Source organism: Pieris napi, chromosome 10 (genome assembly GCF_905475465.1).
Source record: "Pieris napi chromosome 10, ilPieNapi1.2, whole genome shotgun sequence".
NCBI classification, from domain to species: Eukaryota; Metazoa; Arthropoda; class Insecta; order Lepidoptera; family Pieridae; genus Pieris; species Pieris napi.
Genome location: NC_062243.1, coordinates 2,924,089 through 2,938,045, shown reverse-complemented (window position 1 = coordinate 2,938,045; position 13,957 = coordinate 2,924,089). Strand labels below are relative to the sequence as shown.

The following is a 13,957-nucleotide window of genomic DNA, read 5'->3' as shown; positions in this document are numbered from 1 at the left end:
AAGCTCCAAAGGTTTGAGTAGCTTTATAGCAAGTTGAGAGTTAGCTCCTTACCCGGTCAACATAGCTCGTTCATGTTGTCGAATCTTGCAGTGGACTTCTAAGACATTTTGTTATACAAAAAGTTGCTCCATAGCACTTTTTGGAGTAACAATAAAGAAGCCAGTCTCTACTTAAAAATGATCTTATACGCCTAACTAAACAACGAATATCAACATTAAATTCATACTATAATTTATTCAAGATATTTAATTAGTGGCTGGTGCCACTTCGTCTGAAAGGATGAAATTATATTTGTCCAAATCATGTAGCGTGAAAGAAATTTTTAATCTGCTTTAAATACCAGAAGCGGTAAATGTATCTATTTTCAATTAGTAATCAATTTATTACTACCAAATTTGCATTAGAAATAAATTATCTATTTTTACTGTAGTTATGGCTCACTATTTTGGCTATAACAGCTTACACATAAGATATAGATGTATACTATGACGGCCTTTTTTGTAGAGCTATTTGAGATAATTATTTCCATCATACATTAATATGTGTAACTAGCGGTTTTGGCAGCGCACGCCAGAATAGCTCGCAGATTTTTTGCTACTTACTTGATATTTTGGAAAAATACAATTAATATCTTTATAAATTGTGCCTATGTGTTTTTCTGATGTAAAATCTATATTTTCGTAAAGTTTCATTCAGTAGTTTTTACTTGAAAGAGTAACAAATATCCATCCATATTTACAAACTTTCGCGTTTATAATATTAGTAGGATTATAAATTACTACCGTAAAATTTAAGTAAAAAATTAAAAATTCATAAATAAATGGCACTACAATCTTTTTAGGTCTCGGCCTCAGATTTCTATATCTGTTTCATGATCATTTGGTAATCTAATAGGCAAGTAGGTGATCAGCCTTCTGTGCCTGACGCACGCCGTTGACTTTTTTGGGTCTAAGGCAAGCCGGGTTCCTCAAGAGTTCCTTCACCGTTCGAGCGAGCGTGCGTTAAATGCGCACATAGAAAGAAAGTCCATTGGTGCACAGCCGGGGATCGAACCTATGAACCTCAGGTATGAGAGTCGCACGCTGAAGGCACTAGGCCAACACTGCTCTAAAAAAAATTGTAGTAGTGTAGTAGCTGTTGTAAAGTTTAAGTAATAAACGTTAAACACACGAATGATTGAAAGCGTTAACCGTACTATGTTAGTAACCAGCAATTAAGCCATTGTTCAGTAATCTGTCGATTAAACTTTAATCAATGAAGTAATGATCGCCATAATTGATACTGATAATTGGGCCTTTGTGACGCATGTGATGTCAGCACTTGGTGAACAGTGCTAAATGAAAAGTAGTTTTGTAGAAATTTTTACAAATCCCCATATCAATATAAACTATACCTACTTTGAATAAATAAATTGTTTTTATGGAACATGGATAAACTATAGCACAGGGAACGCGTGTGTTAGCGGTCTTTGAGGATATGGTATGTTCCTTAAAGTTGTAGCGGTTTAGAAATACTTGTTCGGGCACCAAGTTCCAGATAATCCCGGTGCCGGTCCAAAAAACTGACTTTAAAGGCATTGTTCGGCGTCAAGGTGATACGGATGGAGAATTCAGAGCTGATACAGTGAAGATTTTGAATTTAAGGTATTCTTATAATATAGCTTTATGAGTGATTTAAGTAAATATAATCCCTATATTAAAGGTATTATTTCTCTTGTTGGTCCTTCTATACGAAAGAGCTTCCTACAAAATAATATGCTTACAGTATGTTGTACTGAAACTCACTCTAAAACTAATTTCACAAAGCTTTGTAAACGCAACTTTCGCAAGTTTTTGATTAGGTTATCTCTAGTTTATTATTTAAATTATTAAAATATTTCTAGTAATAATAACACAGTTTGTTACACACACTAAATTTAAAAACATTTTTTAATTTTAATCATTCTGTTAATTTAATAAACAAAACAATTAATATACGAACAACAACAACCTCGAGCAACGTATATATACCGCAAATATATACTATTTATATAAAACAAACAATTATCTTTATGAGAAAGGAATAAAAATTAACAACTTTTTTAATTAACAAAACTATTCATTTAGATTATCAAACTTACGTTACTAGAGTATATTGATATTATACATCAAAGAAGCAAACAAACTCTCCAAGCGTTCGTCACATCCCCAACGCCAAAAACAGCCAAACATGAGAACAAAACGAAACGTCAAACAGCGTCTGGTCGTTTCATTATCTGTATAACACCGATTTCTTTTCTGAAAAAAGCTTTCAGGCACACGTCGTGGAGGCCTCTCAAAAATTCATCGCCCGTCTGCGAGTTTCAATGGCCCTTCGTCCACACTGTGCGCATAATCTGCTTAATAAGTAAGCGGGTATTGCCTACTTCTAGTTCTAGTCTAGTAATTAACTCGCTTTTGTTGCTGGCTTATATCGCAATGCGACGTTCATTTTACTTTTGTATAGATTTATTTACAGTAGTCCTCTGACAAGGTAAATGATAAATTTGCTGTAAAAACCTAAAATAGATTGACAAAAACATAGAAAAGAATATCGCTTAGGATTTAATAACAGTATGAAACACTTACGACCTCCCCTAATCTAAATATATATAAATTACGTGTCACGTTGTTTGTCCGCTATGGACTCCTAAACTACTGAACCGATCAAATTTGCACACCGTGTGCGGTTTGATCTAACTTAAAAGATAGGATAGCTTACATCTCAATTTATACCCGCAATATTATTTTATTGCAAAATATTTGTTTATTATTGATACTCACAATTCTAACAGATGGCGCTGTGTTGAAAGTACCAACGTTTCACATACGCCACAATTTAATGGCATTACCAGCAAAAAAGCATGGTTGGTCCCCATGACTGGTGTTCTCCTACCGTTTCCCTTGAATAGGTTACTACTATGTAATATAACTAAAACCTTAGCCACAGCAACGCTTGGCCGGTCTGCTAGTATTATATATAGAAAATTCATGAAAATTCAGTGAGGCAACATAGTATTGCGACCAGAAACATCGAGACAGATTTATATCCTTAATATGATCTTCAAAGCATTCAAACAGTGACAATATTTTCATAGGCGCCATCTCCAGACGTTGTCTAATGAATATTTCGCTTCATTATAACAGTGTACTGTGTGCAAAATTAACGACACCCCACTCCCGACTAACGAACACATGTATGGGAAGTTTTGGAAATCTGCCCCTTTTTACGTTACTAAGCTAAATGCTTTTCATCGCTAATGGCGAACTTTTACTACTTAACTCTAGAACCTTATAAGCTATTAAATAGTAAAACGATGTTTATTCATAATTAAATACAAAGTAAATACAGTAAATTTTTTATATTATAAATCTTATGATAGTACTAATATAATACTTTGACTCTAGCCACTGGTACATTTTAATAAGGGTTTATTTAATTTAAATAATGAAAGACGATTAATCAATCTAAGGATTTGAAATACCATTGACCTTTTTATTTCTAGCCAAAAAAGTTTTTTGTTACTGAAACAATAATTGTCTTGCCGTGGTAATCAAACCCAGGATTTACAGTGACGAAATAGTCGCGATCAAAGGATAGCAACCTTTGATTCCACTGAAAGATGCCTCAAATAAGTTAATAAAAAAAATCAGTGGCGCTACAACCTCTTTACATCTTGGCCTGAGATTTCAGAATCTATTTCATGATCATTATTAAATCTAATGGCAAATAGGTAATCAGCCTCCAACGCCTGACACACGCCATCGACTTTTTGGGTCTATGACATGTCGGTTTCCTCACGATGTTTTCCTTTACCGTTCGAGCAATGTTCAATTGTTGCAAGCAATATTCGATGGGGGTCGAATCTTCGTAGGTTGAGAGTCGCACGCTGAAGCCACTAGGCCAACACTACTCTGATAATCTAATATATAAAATTCTCGCGTCAGAATGTTCGTTCCCATAGTCCTCAATTCCCAATTTTATATTCATATTCAGTAAGTCTGAGAATCGGCTACTGTCAATCCTTCAACCCAGAGTGATAAGGGGTATTTGATTTTTTAGATTTTTTTTTTGTTTTTTTTTTTATGATACAGCATACAAAAATACATATAACCTCTACTTTTCACCCCTCTACGAACAACGCCTATTTTTTATACTTGAAGATAGATATTTTATTGAACTAAAAAAATGTTTCCTAGAAATAATATACATGGCAAAACAAACGTTTGCCGGATCAGCTAGTAAATTTATATGACTCATTACTATAAGAAAATTAATATCTTCCATTTCCATTTTTTCCGTCTGCCTCCTTAGTTTTCGAGTCGTAATATAACAAAGGACTCCGTTATTCGCCTTTTTAATGAAGTGGAAGACATTCAACTCTAACTCATTACTCTTTCGTCAATAAAATAGAAAAAACATCTAGCTCGGTCAAATAATACGACAGAAGGAAATTATCATTTTTTGTGAACTAAAGATTATTAATGTAATTGTTCGCAGTCAGCGTCTCAGGCACCCTTTTCTCTTACGTTTCGAAGCTAAAAGCTTTCTTTTGGTTCAAACTATGGGAAATCGATGGGAACACTGTATTTAGGATTAAGATATATGTAACTGTAGTTTTAAATCCTAAATTTTTATGATGTTTTTCACTTAACAAAACATATTGCGTTGTTGCTACGATTTTTTTAAAAATATATTTGTCTTAACGAAGACATCATGGAAAATTTAAGGATATTTAACATAAGAAAGTGTCCAATAACACTACTTACTCGTACAGTCTCTAATAAATGGAAGATACTCTGTTCTTGTGTTGCTACAATACATAATCGTTTTATTAGTGTGTTCTTGCTAGTCTAAATTTAAAAAGCTTTGTTTATAATACACTTATATATAAATATCGTTATATAAAACGCATTTAAAATTAATCTAAAATATGTCCATCGGTCTACAACTGTGCGTTTGATATTTTTTTTTTATTTAATAGGAGGCTCACCTGATGTTAAGTGATATCGCCACCCATGGACATTACGATCAGCGTTTAATTTATGTCACCAAAACACTATATAGAATCCAATAGAGATACATTATAAACTCATTATAACGTCATTCGTTGTAACAAAAATCTCAATATAACGTAAAAATTAGTTAAATTTATTTGGTTTAACTCAATACGCATATTTAAATTCTTCTCTATAATGAAACCTCTTTATAACGAATAAATATGCTCGGTCCCTTGAAATTCGTTATAAGTAGTTTACACTGTTTTTCCAAATCAATACCAAAAAAGGCTGAAACCGCTTGTTCTCACAGCTTGAACCGATAACTTAAGGTTCGTTCGAAAGGTGGAGGCGTACGTAAATTTCATTTACCGCTGCAAAGTGCCGAGGAACCAGCTCCAACGCAAACTCCACTTAATTACGCACATAAATTGAAGTGCTCTTCCTATACGATAGATGCCCGCATTTTAACTCGTGAAATATCGGAGCTTAATGAAGAAAAAGTAGGTTTAATGATATATCTCTGACAATTGTTTATCTACCCTACGTTTCTATTGAAACAAGTTTACTTTTGATCTTGATTCAATATAATATTCTACTATTTGGCAGCTACCTCGGAGAAAGAATTAGTCTAGCTATTCAAAGGGGGAACGCTGCCAGTATCTTCGGAACCTTACCTAAAGGGACACCTTTTAATAATGTATTTTAGTTATTATATTTTAAGGTTAGTTATTGTTTTTATTGTTAGTTTTTTTGTATTTGTTAGCTAGGTTAATATATTATTAGTTTATAAGAAAAGGCGCAAACCAAATATTTTACATATAATATCCAATTGATATCAATATGTATGTTACCTATAAGCTGGCCCCTCGAATTTTGATCCGCTTTAATTTTTTTTTAACTTGCCTCAATTTAGTAGCTACATATCAACACATGGAACATTTCGCCCATAGAGACTGTTCGCTTTTCCAATTTCTCCATTTTTTTTTCTCCATAAAAATGTATTTTTCCCTTACCAATTCAATTCAAAAATACTCGAATTCGTCGAGTCGGCTTCGAGTTTGGGTTTAGCAACATATTTTGCAATTCATTTTTATTCATCAAGATATTCTAATTTAGAATTGAAATAGCTTACATCTAGTTGGCCATGAAAGGTATCAGTTGTAAATAAAACACGGAAGGGGTAAATAAGATTATTAAGACTTTTGGTTTATATTTGTATTACTGAGTCTACGCTTCGACTCCACATTATTCATAATCTATAAGAAATATGATTATTTTATTTGCGGTGAGGTCGTAGTTCTTATATCATCCTTCCTTCATTATCTATACCGTAATTGATAATGGTGTGGTGGGTTGATAAATATACTCCAAGTCCGGATATTTGTAGATCTGGGGTGAGTAATGCATGTTAAATTATTAACTTTTATTCTGGGCCACGATATGAAGTCTGATAAATTATTCATTCTGACATGGCCACTGGAACCTAATTTATAAAGTTATAAAAAGGTTTTTTTTTTCAAATAAATGATTATAATTTAAACTTTGTTATACCCTAAACACACTACGGTGCATTGAAGATATAGCTATATATATATTATTAGATACACATTACTATCGCACTTATATTTTATTAATATGATTTAAGGCAAATTTCCATAGACATTTGACCAGTTTATTTAATTTTAAAAAATTTGGTTGATAACGTCATATTAAAACATTGATGCAAAATTGCATACTTTTATTAATTGAATTAATATCTCTAAATTATCATTATTTTTTTATAATACAAAGAATTGAAAATTACATTTTTTTTCACGTCAAAAAATTTAAACTAAATTTATTTCTAGAGTCTGTGCTTTTACCAGTATCAAGATCCAAACGAAGAAGATAGAGTGTTTCCTGCAATAAATATTATTTTTAATTTTTGTAAGTGTTCTAATTATGCTTTATATAACAGTGGTTAAAACAATTTTGCTCTGATCGATTTTTGTTCTATCTATCTCTGTCTATTTTATCACACGTGACTTTTATCGTCAATCGAACTCGTATAGAAGAACGTGAAAAGCTCATGATCTACATAGATTTTCTTATGTTAAGAGAAGTCTGCGAAAAAAGGGCCAGTTGGGCTTGTTTTAGGGCCCAGTGCAATTTATAAATTATTGTTTTTCCTTAATTATAGATAAACGAAGATATACCACGCATGATTTACATACCCTTATAAAGTCGGGTGTAAACATATTCAATATTGATCGAACAGAACACGATGAAGAGTTCTTCAAAGAAACTGTTGCTACGATACTTAAAGCTAAGAGAATGCCAGAGATGTTCCCTTCAGAGTACGAAGTCCCTATAACAATTGCAGTTACACTCTCAATCAACAAACCTATACCTATTGATGACGTAGTAAGTATTTTTTTATATAACAAAACACAGAAGATTCCTATTTCAAATTCATATAAAAACCGATTTGACTGTTGTTTGTGGACTGTTGATTTGGCATTTTGATGTTGTTAATTTATCCGACATATATTACAGATATTAAAATGATAGATGCTACTTAGTTAGAACACGTTACTGTTTGTTCTAAATTATCATAGACAAGATTTTGCGACAAAAATATTTAAAATGTTATAAATTCTTTATCAGGTGGATGTAATAATTATTAAAAATGTGAATAATTTGAACCAATACCTGAAGCTAAAACAAGAGTGCGAGTGGTCTAAAAAAACGATTCTGTTATGGTTAAATAAGTGGGATGATGAAGAAGCGGAACAATTAATCCAAGTAAGATAAAAGACGTTTTCACTATCACCAAATAGAAGTTAAAATCAGTGAAATACAGTTATTTATTTATTAACATTTCGTTACCATAGTATACAAAATCATACATATAAATAACAAAAAAAGAAGGTTACATAAGTTATTAGGCAACGGGCGGCCTTATAACAAACTAGCTAACAAGCGATTTCTTCCAGACAACCCCTTATATGGAACAATAAAAAAAGAAACACCTACAGCGGTTAAACTAAAAGAAGTGCATAATTAATTAATAAAAAATAACTCATAAACATGTAACTATAACGAAAATTAAATAAAGTAAAAATATAAATAATAATATGTAAAAACAAAAATGTAAAAGCTAACCCAAACGTTATAGACCAGTGCCGATAATTTTTGAAACCAAAAAAAATTACAGTAGGATGAAACCCATAAGAAAAGGGGAATATGATCAAAATAAAAGGAAAAATAAATTACGGTCGAACTGAGGTCGGGAAGGGTTAGGGGGGGGGGGGAGGTTTAAGGGTAAAAAACGGTTTATCTCGATTTCCGGCAAAACTAAAAGTCCTATCGAAGAAAACCAAATGGCAAAGTTGTAGGTCATACAAAGATCTACAACTTTTGTATTCACACATTTTTCACATAACCTCAAAATTTATGTGAAAAATTCAAAAAACCAACTTTTTAGTTTTTTATTTCTATCTTTTACAAAAATTTTTTTTTTTATACGAAATTTGGTGAAAACTTACCTTATTATGTCCCAAATATACTGTAATTTATTTGATTAAAAATATTTATTTTTTCACCTTATTTTGAATTAATATCGAAAAAACACCCTAATTTTCAATCGAAAATTCTGACGTTAAAATATCAGCTTTTTTCAAAAAGTTGGTGTGCTTTCAGTTCGTTGAAATCTCTACTTTCCTATGGTAAAAAATATATATATATATATTATATTACCATAGTAAATCTTCTCAGAAAATGCAAAAAATCCCTACTTCTCTATGAAATACGAATATTTTGGAATGGTTCGGGAATAATTTTGCACGAATTGCTTTAATTAGCAGTATAAAAGTATTCATTAGTGTGGTCAAATAGTCATTTATGTAGTAGAATACAATATGTATTTATTGCGCTATCGTACACAAACATGACAATTTTGCGCCAGCTGTCTACTCTCTATCCGTCTTACGAATTTTCGATGAGGTCACGTGTCCTGTCGCGAGTTTAACATTTTTTACCCATTCCAAAAAAAGTGTACAAAGTGCTAAAGAAGTTACTGGTCACATGCCGACTGTAGCGTCACCTGCATTTTAGCCTCGGACCTATTGTCGATTACCACAGTAATAATGCGTTTATTACAAATCGTTTTCTTAATATTATATTATATATAAAACAGGCGTATATACGTTTACACAGCGAGTTCACTTTAACCTTAATTTATTTTCAATTCGCTTGAAAACCACATCTAGGCTAGGGGGTGTTAGTTTTGTGTCTCATAATGAAGTTGCAATATTCTTCAAGGCGTATTACTTTCATATATTTTCAAGTACATTAAAATCAAACATACTTTTTCAAATAAGTTTCCCAATTGGGAATTATATACTGTATGGTTATAACCATACTCAATATGTTAAGAACGGCTCGGTAATGATATTGTAAAGACGGTATTGTATACTAAATATCATTTAATATCAGGAGAGGCTTCTGCCCATTTGCCCTCTGTTCTATAAACAAACAATTTGAGTGATACAAATAGTTAATGAATTTCTCTTTATATTTGCACATTTAATATTTACATGTATGACGATGGAACACTATGAAGCTGGTATAAAATCGACAGCCTTCCGGCTGCTTACATACTTGCCTATACAAAAATAGTTACCACGAAATTTGTCGTCAAAATAGCTATAATTTACCAGTATACAGTATACAGAAATCTCGACGAGCGTCTCTGTTTTTTTAACGAAAACTTTGGTGCGGTTGGGGTCTGTAAGCATATATGAACTGCTATAATTTCGTTGAAGATATGTCCTATTGATTCATAAGTTACTTTGTTATAGTAAATCGCAGCCTATTCGCCTTCATATGGAAGATACCAATAAGATTAATAATTGTATAGTTTTCAGATGGTGTCATACTTGATCATCAGAGAAATAATCTAGTTAGCGAAGAGTATTGTGACTGTGCTTTAAAATTTTGTAAAAAAGTAAGTGATAGAAGTTAATGGTCGTAGTGTGTTATCTCTAAATTAACCTGGACTTAGAACCTAATTAATCGATAATGTAAAACGAATGGCTTCAAAATATAATTCAAATGTAGAATTATATGCTTTCTAGAAAAAATATATAGAAACCTGCTTGGTATCGTCTTTCTCTCTTTGGGTAATTATTATATCTATTAGGTTTAAAGACATATACTATTATATACTAAAGATACAATTTATCACGTAGTGGATCATTGAAGAGCTTCAATTAGCGAAGTAGAACTTGTGTGGACTTTCATTTACGTAGAGAACTGGGACCACATAAGAGATGGTCTTTTAGTCTTAATTATTAAGTACATATTTGTAAAAACGCTTTGACGTTCGGAATTTAAATATTACCACGATATTCGCTACATCTGTGGAAATTTTCAAACAGTTCCATTTTCAAATTTCAGTATTTCAAGCCAGTGTTCTACATCAAGCCAAATATTATAGAAGATTATTACAATTTGGTCGACAGAGATATAAGGATAATTAGTACTATTCATGATGTAGTCAGGAACCAGGTTGATGGTATTGTTGTAACGGACAATGAAAACGTTCAATTACCGCCTCGTGATATTATTAGATCTATCGTCAGAGCTATTAGTTTTGCTGAAAAGAATATCAATTATGAAGATGATTATTTAAAACTGTCATTTATGGTATGTTTATTATTCTTATTAAGTATAATACGCTTTATGAAGTCCGGTCTATCATAACAAAATAATAAGACTCCTGTTCATCTATCGCCTACTGCCAGTGGCGTAACAATAGGGTGGCAGGGCTGGCAAAATGCCACGGGCCCCCGACCCAAGAGGGCCCCTGCCCAAGAGATATTATGTTCTATGGATGAAAGTTAAGTCTGCAATACGTGTGGCTATTGGGCTAGTGTGGGTATTACAGACCATTCCCTCTCGCCAAGAGAGGAGTCCTATGGCCATTAGTGGGACATATTTGTCAGCTGTCTGAATATAGCGTACTCACGCTGTATTCAGTTTCTTCTGAAAATCTCGAAGTTTATTAAAATTAAACTGAGTACAACGTGACGATTTCAACTGATAGGGCCCCATCAAAAGAATTTGCCACGGGCCCCAGATGGTATAGTTACGCCACTGACTACTGCCATGCGATTCTGTAACTCACTTTTCAAACTCTCACAGCGGTTTTCACAGAGGCGGTCGCGCTAAAATCAGTCGTAAAGCAGTCATTTTACGATTTGGCATTCTTATAAACAATAAACTACAAGCCAAATGCCAGAATGCCGTGTGTGTGAGTGCGAAAAGTGAGTTACAAAATCCCAAGGCTGCTCTCGATATTCATGTAACACGTCGTTCTGAACTGCACAAAATACCTTAAGTATTTCGTATATTCCACAGACAAAGATACCAGCACTGCCATCCATAACCATAGCGTTAGCTGCATGCCTTGCCGCTCTCAAGTGCGAAGCAAAAGCGATAATCGTCCTTACAAAATCAGGGATATCGGCTAGATGGTGCGCGTACTCATCGCCTCCCTGCCCAATTATAGCTATAACAACAGAAGAATCTACAACGAGACGCCTACATTTGTATCGGAAAGTTATACCATTGTTTTATAATGGTTAGTTATTTTATAAAATAAAAGAATAACTTGGTCATATTCATAAAAATTTCGCAAGACTTTTTTTCCCGTAATAATAGGCGTAGTATGGGTCAGTAAAATTATTATTGAAGTGAAACTTCTTTATCGGGGTTGGAAAAAAATTTAGTGTAACATTTTTTCGTTACGCGTCACATTTTTCCGTTACGCGCCATGTTGCTTTTTGAAGTCAAACTTCTTTATCGGCATTGGAATGAGTTCTTTATCGACGTATGGGAGAAATTTCGTAGCAAATCGTCACGTTTTTTCAATGATAGTAATAATTCTATTACAATTAATGAAATTCTATAATAATCTTCGTAGTAATAAGGTAAAATGAAATATTTGTATTCATGTCTATGATAATAAAAGCCTTTTGTTAAACTTTATCTAATTTAACGAATTTCTGTAAAGTCGCATATAGTAGATCATTTTTCGAAAAATAAGACCATAAAGAAGTTTCACTTCTTACGTGTGTACACCTAGTACACGCACAATTTTTTTAGCTGCTTATCGAACTCTACTGAGTTGTGTGTGTTGTGTTAAATGTGTTGAATTTACGCCTTATACATAAATAAACCAAGTAAATAACTAACGTAAAAAAATACACACATACATATATAATATATATCCTTATTTCTTTCTTAGAAAACACCGTAACCATGGTCTCCAACATGCTGTAATCTTTGAGCACTTAATATTAGCGTACAAATTATCACGCACTAAATGACTTGATTTTGCATCGCAGTATCCTGAATAGACTACATTAGCATAATGCTTACAGCGCCTCGCGCAAGTTGGCAAGTGGAGTGGCGGAATCGCGTACGTTTTGGCACAACTTTCTCTCTGAAGACTGGTTTGTTTAACCCTGGAGCCAAATTGGTGGTGATATCCGCGTCAGAAGAAAGCTATTGTAATGGATTTCAAGTTTTTACGGCACCGTTTGAATGTGATTCCGAAAAAAAGAGAGAAATTTAATTTTCATATGAACCAATTTATTTCGTGATCAGTCTTCTTTGCCTGACGCTGTGGAATTTTTGAGTCTTAGGCATGCTGGTTTCCTTGAATGTTTTTGTTCGCCGTACGAGCGAGTGTCACATACATACACGGAAAGTTCATTGGTGCGCCAGAAATCGAATCTACGACCTCCGGGATGGTGAACACTTCTCTGAATTGTTATAACAAAATATTCATAAAAACTGAGTTATAATGCACTTTGTTAAGTGTAGACATTTTAGGATCTTCAGTCAAAGTGTGTACACTTAGTAATAGTAAAAAAAGATAAATACAATAAATTTAGTTTTAATGAACAAAATTATTGTATTGATTTTATTTAAAACAATAATATTATATACTTTATACTACTATTTTTCTATTCAATCGGCGAGACAAAAATAAACGTTAGTTCAGTGTTAGTAGGGACATGTTGTATATCTAAAATATAAAATTCTCGTGTCGCGGTGTTTGTAGTTAAACTCCTCCGAAATGGCTTGACCGATTCTCATGAAATTTTGTGTGCATATTGGGTATAACTGAGAATCGGACAACATCTATTTTTCATCCCCCTAAATGTTAAGGGTAGTCCACCCCTAATTTTTTTTTTTTATTATAGATAAAAAAATATTTTTATTTTTTTATGATACAGCATTAAAAAATACATACAACCCCTAATTTTCACCCTCTACGATCAACCCCTATTTTTTATTATACATGATTTACATGGCAAAACGACGTTTGCCAGGTCAGCTAGTATTTTATAAAAATAAACTGTGTATACAAGTTTTTATCATTAACAGTAACAAAAGCGGAAAAATAATCTGAAGGCTTCAAGTACGACCACACAATCTAACATAATCTAAATTTATTTTAGATTCTAAGTTTATAAATCATATATTTGTAAAGCCATAGTCACTTCCGCTAGTTATTATATAATTAATTAGTGTCCTGAAACATGTCTTGATAAGCATGTCTTTGTTCTGTGTGACAAAGCAGAGACGTCCGGCACTCCAGTGAAGTTTGGCAAGTGGCATCAGAACTCCGATGCTTGTACATACTAGAACGACTAATATTTTTATAATTCAAATAAAGTTCTAAAGACTAGGCTAGTTTTTAAGTCGAGTAACCGAAGGGATTAAGTGTACAAGTGTATGTACGCAGTTGACGTTCATTAATTTCTTTAAGTAAAATCGAATAGTTTGATTATAAAGAAATAATTGATAGATAATGCTAACATATGTAACAATAGGCTAAAGACAGTATAAAGATGTACTACAAATGAGAGTAATCTGTATAAAA

At 32.7% G+C, this 13,957-nt stretch overlaps 2 long non-coding RNA genes across 2 annotated transcripts; both read left to right on the top strand.

The window, feature by feature from the left end:
- Window positions 1–6,276: 6,276 nt before the first annotated feature.
- On the top strand, window positions 6,277–7,797 carry LOC125053410. The gene is made up of 4 exons (XR_007117570.1): window positions 6,277–6,413; window positions 6,867–6,945; window positions 7,199–7,422; window positions 7,666–7,797. It is a non-coding gene; the product is annotated as an uncharacterized LOC125053410 (long non-coding RNA).
- A 2,121-nt stretch (window positions 7,798–9,918) lies between these two features.
- LOC125053393 lies at window positions 9,919–11,642 on the top strand. Its single transcript, XR_007117567.1, has 3 exons — window positions 9,919–10,006; window positions 10,459–10,707; window positions 11,422–11,642. It is a non-coding gene; the product is annotated as an uncharacterized LOC125053393 (long non-coding RNA).
- The last annotated feature ends 2,315 nt before the right edge of the window (window positions 11,643–13,957 follow it).